Source organism: Telopea speciosissima, chromosome 3 (genome assembly GCF_018873765.1).
Source record: "Telopea speciosissima isolate NSW1024214 ecotype Mountain lineage chromosome 3, Tspe_v1, whole genome shotgun sequence".
Lineage (NCBI taxonomy): Eukaryota > Viridiplantae > Streptophyta > Magnoliopsida > Proteales > Proteaceae > Telopea > Telopea speciosissima.
In genome coordinates this window covers 554910-561484 of record NC_057918.1, presented here as the reverse complement: position 1 = coordinate 561484, position 6575 = coordinate 554910, and the positions used below count along the sequence as shown (strand labels likewise).

Sequence of the window (6575 nt, the reverse complement as noted above, 5' to 3'; positions counted from 1 at the left end):
AGTTGGTATCAAATCGGTATTGTAAATGATTTCGAAGAAAAAAATGGAAGTTTGAATGAAAATAAAAATAAATAATAAGAATTAATAAAAAAAATAAAAGAAAAATCGATAGCTTTTGAATAAAAGTAGGAAGGGATTGAAGAGAGAGTAACCAACGCTCCACATATTGTGTTTAGGATAAAAATTCAAATTGTGGAAACCGGAGAGAAAAATGAGGAATGAACAAAGAGACTTTTGTTCGGTTGGCGAAAAATGAGGGAAGAACAAAGAGACTTTTTTTTTGGCTAAAAAATAAGAAGAAAAATTTACAATTTTAATTTTTTTGTTGATGGTGGAATGGCAAGAAGTTGAGGAAAAACTTAAGCAAGTATAACCCAGTCAAATATCTGCTACAAAACATTAAACAGTAAGTTACAAGACACAAATAAAACGTGGAACAGATCACGCATGATTTAATGCATAGAAGTGATGAAACATTAATTACATGAGAAGAACAAAAACTACAGAAATCTACCTACCTACCTTACAAAGATGTCGAAGTTGTTGGTTGATGTCCGCTAGCTGCCTATTTCCAAGGATGATTACAATAACTGTCACATCATCGATCGTGGTACTTTCTCCTTCTCCCACCCGGAATCTTCAACAACTCGTCTCGTCGGTGCTGAAACCTACAACATAACAATTTGTCAAAACAAATATAAATAATAGATGATGTTCTGCAAGGCTGTCATGAACACTGCAAATTACAAGACAAAAAATGAATTTCAGGAAAAAGAGAGAAAAGAATGTCTTGACTCTTGAGTTCCACAACACACAGTCACGTACATTCGATAGGATTCCAAATCAGAAGACAAACTTTAAAAATTCAAATAAACACCTGCATTTTCAGCAGCCCTCAAAACAAGTTGCTCAACAGGCCAGATGCTTTGCAGGATCACCAGATCGAAGAGAAGGGGTATCCTGGATAAACAGATGATGAACAAAAGAAAAGCTGCACAACGTACGTACTTCATCATTGCTGAAGAAGTACTCAAACAATCCGTCACTCTCCAGAATAAGAAACTAGTACTTCAGCTTAATTCCCTTTCACGTACTCTTCCGGCCCTCAACAATAGGGGATGGATCATCGATCAGCCAAAACTTTCTTGCATTAATCTACTTCATTATCAACCGTACGTATGAGTTTCTGTCAACTGGCCGGACCATGCATCCTCTTGGATATCTCACTTAATTGTAGCCAACACACCCCAGCTGCGCGCTCTCCCCTATATTTAAAATGTACACGCTCCTTCTCATGAAGAAGCACCACAAGGACACGTACAAGATCCAACAGACACTGAGTCAGATCGTTCTTCCATGAATTCCTGTTCAACCATGTACATAAAATCGCTCTCAGCTTGGGCAACCAAGATCGACGGAAAGATTCAGATGGAACCTCCACACCCGAAGCGAATGTGTAAGGATTGTTCCTCCCCTTTCTGAATCTATAGCATCATGTTCTTTAGCAGTAGAAAACTGCTCACTCCTGTGATGGTGCCCAGCCTCCTCTGCTAAATTACTTTTGGATGATCGAACACCGTTCTTTCCTTGTACGTACGCCATTCCAACAAATGAAGATAAAACCTTACACTCAAAGGCTTCCACAAATTTCTGATGTTTTCAATTTCCTTCTCTATAGATAAACTTCCACCTAATGAAAACATGCTGCTCTGAGAGGAGGACGATACAGGATCTAACCGTGACAGAGTAGGAGAATATGTCATCCTTCTAAATGATTTTGGAGAATCTAAACCAGGCAGTACTAGTACGTATTTCCTCTTTAATCAGACGTGCCATTGTAAATATTTGTGTTTGCCAGGGTAGCATTAGCACTAAGAGCAGCACCAGCCAGACAAACAAGAAAAAGAGCTGCCTCATTCTCACATTGGAGTCTACTATATGAATCCCCATCAGAAACTCATGCTCATTAGGTATGATAGAGGAGATCGATGTTGCGGCAAATAGTGCTGCACTGATACTCAAAACTAACGCTGAGTTCCCCAGAAGGATCAGGATTTTCTTCCCAGCCTCTCATCATTACTGGGTTGAAGTAAGGAAGAATGGTCACTCTGTTCAGATAAGCAATAATTATTGAATTTTTATTTATTTTGTTACTATAGTAGAGCCCCTATAAAACAACAACAAAAAAAAAAAAAAAGTTGGGATACACAGCCACAGGTAAAGCTGAGCCAACAGCGATTAAATTGATGATTATTTACTGCGTCTACCAAGTCTGCAACCTTAAACAGGAAGTTCCAGTCAAATGTAACAACGGGTTTAGGGTTTAGAACTTCTCCAAAAAATGTGTAGGACCTTTGGAGATGCAAATAGGGAACGACAGAATTTGGAAGGATGAACTCTGATAGATGATGTCATGAATAGGAAAATGATATCATGAATAGTAACTATAATGATGTCATGAGTAGTAACTACAATACTCACCTCATTACTTGAATCCAAATCCTCTATTGCCGAGGTGCCTGGCAGGACCGTGCTACCCTGACACGGGGCTATGCGCAATGTCCGCCTTACCCCTGCCCAAATGCCTTGTCCGAGCAGGGGTAAGGCGGACATTGCATACAACCCCGTGACAGGGCAGCACGGTCCTGTTGGGCACCTCGGCAGTAGAGGATCCAAATTCTCATTACTTATCCATCTCATGTGGTCGGCAACTTTGCATTCAAAGGGTTATTAATGCATTGAATGGCAATGCAATTTATGAAGAAGAAAACAGGTATGAATTGGAGAAGAGGAGGAGGGCGCCTGCCATGATCGACACCGTCCTCCACCTATTACGCTGGCTACATTTGAAAATGGAGGATTTGAAGCGGCTACGGCATTGACGCAGAAGCCGACTCGGACAGAGAAAGCAAGGAGTTGGTTTTCTCTCCTCCGTCTCTCTTATTCCCTTCTCCTATAAATAGGGGTAGGGGGTTGAGTTCAAAACACAAGACAGGGACTGAGAACGGTAATCTCAGAGAGCTTTGAGAGGTGTTCTTGAGTTGGGTTTGGGTTTCACTTGTAGGGAACTTTGGGTATTACTTTCTGTGTAGAATTCCTTTGTGAATTAGTGAGAGTTATATTGTAAGTAAGTTTCCTTGTTGAGTGGGTCCCACATACAGTGTTATGAGTGAGGGGTGTGTATTGTAATTTTTCCTGTACTAGTGAAGTGAGCTCCGTGTTATTGTCCCGTGGACGTAGGCCACCGTGTCGAACCACGTAAATCCTGTGTCTTTGCGTCTTTTACTTTTCCGTGAGTCTTTGTTACATGCTTTGACTTCGTACGTATTGATCAGTGCGGGACGAATTTCCGTCACAATTGGTATCAGAGCCCAAGGTTGAGAAGCCTTGTTAGCACGTGATCGGTGTCGGCGTACGTGTTTCGGCTTTGCGATATGGCTTCATCAAAGTTCGAGGTGCCAAAATTCAACGGATCAAATTATCCGTTGTGGAAGCTAAAAATTCAAGCTGTGTTGGTGAAAGACGGGTGTGCAGTTGTCCTTGACGGAAAAGATAAGAAGCCAAGAGATATGCAGGATGTTGATTTCGCAGCGAAAGATCAGACGGCAATGGCGGACTTATTTCTTGCCTTAGACGATTTGGTACTTTTTAATGTCTCTGATCAAACGACTGCCAAAGGTTTGTGGGACAAGTTGAAGAATCTCTACGAAGGGAAAACCATGTCCAATAAAAATTTTCTTCGTCGAAAGTTGTATAGTTTGAAGATGAAGGAAGGCGCATCTTTCCAAGAATACTTAAATGGGTTCAATACCCTGTTGAGCAGATTGACCGCCATTGGAGTGAAAATCGATGACGACGAAAAGGTAACACTTCTTTTATGTTCTATGTCAGATTCGTGGGATTCTTTGATCATGAATCTTAGTATCGGAGCTGATCTTGATACAGAGTCGGTCATGGCTACGTTGCTTATGGAAGAGTCTCGCAGAAAAACTCTTGAGAGCTCTTCTGGCAATGCAATGATGGCCAGAGGGAGATCCACAGACAGAAGTTCCAGTGGGAGTCGATCGTCAAAATCCAAATCGAAATGACGTAAAAGTGGTCCTTGTTGAAAATGTGGACAAAAGGGTCATTTGTGTAAAGATTGTAAATCCAAGGAGAATCAACAACACTCAAAATCTGATTCTCATATTGCATCTATTTCGACAAGTTCTCAAGAAAATATTGTTGAGATAGAGGATTCATCCGATGATGGCGTGGTGATGTCCGCGGTTCCAATTGAGAGTGAGAACCATCAATGGATTCAAGACTCAGGCGCTTCTTTTCATATGACGCCGCATAGAGACTGGTTCCATACATATCAGTCATGTGGTGGTGGTACAGTATACATGGGTAATGATAACTCATGTAAAATTGTAGAGATTGAAGATGTTCGAGTTACAATGTTTGATGGCACAACTCGTATCATTTTTGATGTACGGCACATACCAGACCTGCGGAAGAGTCTACTATCCTTGGGAAAGTTCGATGATGATGGGTACAAAATGACACTAGAAAAGGGTCGATTGAAGATTGTCAAAGGAGCAATCATCGTGGCGAAAGGAGAATTGATAGGCGGTTTATATAGGCTAATCGGAGATACCGTGGTTGGAGAAGCTATTATCGCCAATGCTATGACAGAATCTACAACAATCTGGCACAGGCGCTTGGGACACATGAGCAAGCAAGGACAATAGGTATTTCTTGATCGTGGCCTTCTACCTAGTTTAAAATCTATTAATTTAGATTTTTGTGAGGATTGCCTATTTGGAAAGCTCCATAGAGCTTCCTTTCTCCCGTTCAACTACTAGAAGTAAGAATATTCTTGATTTGATTCATTTCGACACTTGGGAAGCAGATGTTGAGTCTTTGGGTGGCTCAAGTACTTTATTTTTTGTATTGATGATTATTCCAGAAAAATTTGGATTTATATCATTAGAAGGAAGAGTGATGCTTTTATTTCATTTAAGAAATTTAAAGCATTGGTGGAAAATTAGAAGGAAACAAAGATTAAGTGTCTGAGAACCGATAATGGTGGAGAATACACCTTACAAGAATACAGAGATTTTTGCACTGAGCACGGCATTCAGAGACACTACACGGTTCTGAGAACTCCACAACAAAATGGAGTGGCTGAGCGTATGAATCGTACGCTTATGGATTGTGCTAGAAATATGTTGAGTTGTGCAGGATTGGAGCAGAGTTTTTGGGTTGAAGCTGTATGTACTGCTTGTTACATTATGAATCGTTCCCCAACAACTGCTCTCAATGGCAAAATTTCTGAAGAGGTATGGTCTGGAAAACCTGTTGATTATTCATTTCTCCATACCTTTGGTTGTGATGCTTATATGTGGATTTCAAAAGAGTAAAGGACTAAGCTTGACACGAGGTCTAGAAAGTGTATTTTTCTTGGTTATGCAGAAGGAGTAAAGGGGTACAGGTTGTGGGATCCTATTGCCCACAAACTGGTCATTAGCTGAGATGTTGTTTTCAATGAAGATTCATTGCAGAAAGACAAAGAACAGCCAAGTTCTGACCTCCCAAAGGTGTTTGAACTTGAATCTCTTGAAGAAGTTCAAAATCAACCTGTTGAAGAACAGCTGACCGATACTGATGAAGCTGGTGGAGATGAAGCTAATGAAGAGCATACAGAAAAACCAAGTGCTGAAAGTCAGGGTGACCAAAGGCAGTCTAAGAGAGCTTCGAAATGTCCTACTTGGCATAAAGATTATGTCACGGCTTACGCTTGTATCACTGAAGAGCATGAGCCTTGTACATATCTGGAGGCCTGTGAGTCCAGCGACGCTCCCCAATGGAGAGCATCTATGGTAGAGGAGATGGAGGCCTTGTACAAGAACAAAACTTGGGATCTTGTTAAGTTACCCAAGGGGCGTAAAGCTATTAGTTGCAGATGGGTTTACAAGCTGAAAAGAGACACTAATGGGAATGTTGAAAGATACAGATCCCGATTAGTGGTGAAAGGTTATGCACAAAAGTCAGGTATTGATTTCAACGAAATCTTTTCTCCAGTTGTTCGTCTGACGACTATTCGTATTGTGTTAAGTATGGCAGCTATGCTTGATTTAGAGTTTGAGCAGTTGGATGTTAAAACTGCCTTTTTGCATGGGAATCTTGATGAAGAAATTTATATGACTCAACCCGAAGGATTTGGTTTGTCGGCTGAACAAACCGCTTTATGGCTTAAAGCAGGCGCCAAGATGCTGGTACAAGCGATTTGATTCTTTTATTGTGAGCTTGGGGTTCAAGAGATGTGAAGCAGACCATTGTGCCTATGTTCGCAATCATGGTAATGGTGGTTTCATTATCTTATTGTTGTATGTTGATGACATGCTGGTTGTAGGTACCAATAAAGATGGTATTGCAGACCTAAAAGCTCGTTTAGCAAGGGAATTTGATATGAAAGACCTAGGTGCCGTAAATCATATTCTTGGGATGATTGTACTTAGAGACCGTGAAAATAGGAAGATCTTGATAACTCAGAAGAGTTATGTCGAAAAGGTTCTGCGTCGCTTCAATTT

The 6575-nt window shown here is 40.7% G+C and overlaps 1 pseudogene; it reads right to left on the bottom strand.

Moving 5' to 3' along the window:
* Nucleotides 1-857: 857 nt before the first annotated feature.
* LOC122653821 lies at nucleotides 858-1623 on the bottom strand (annotated as a pseudogene).
* Between the last annotated feature and the right edge of the window lie 4952 nt (nucleotides 1624-6575).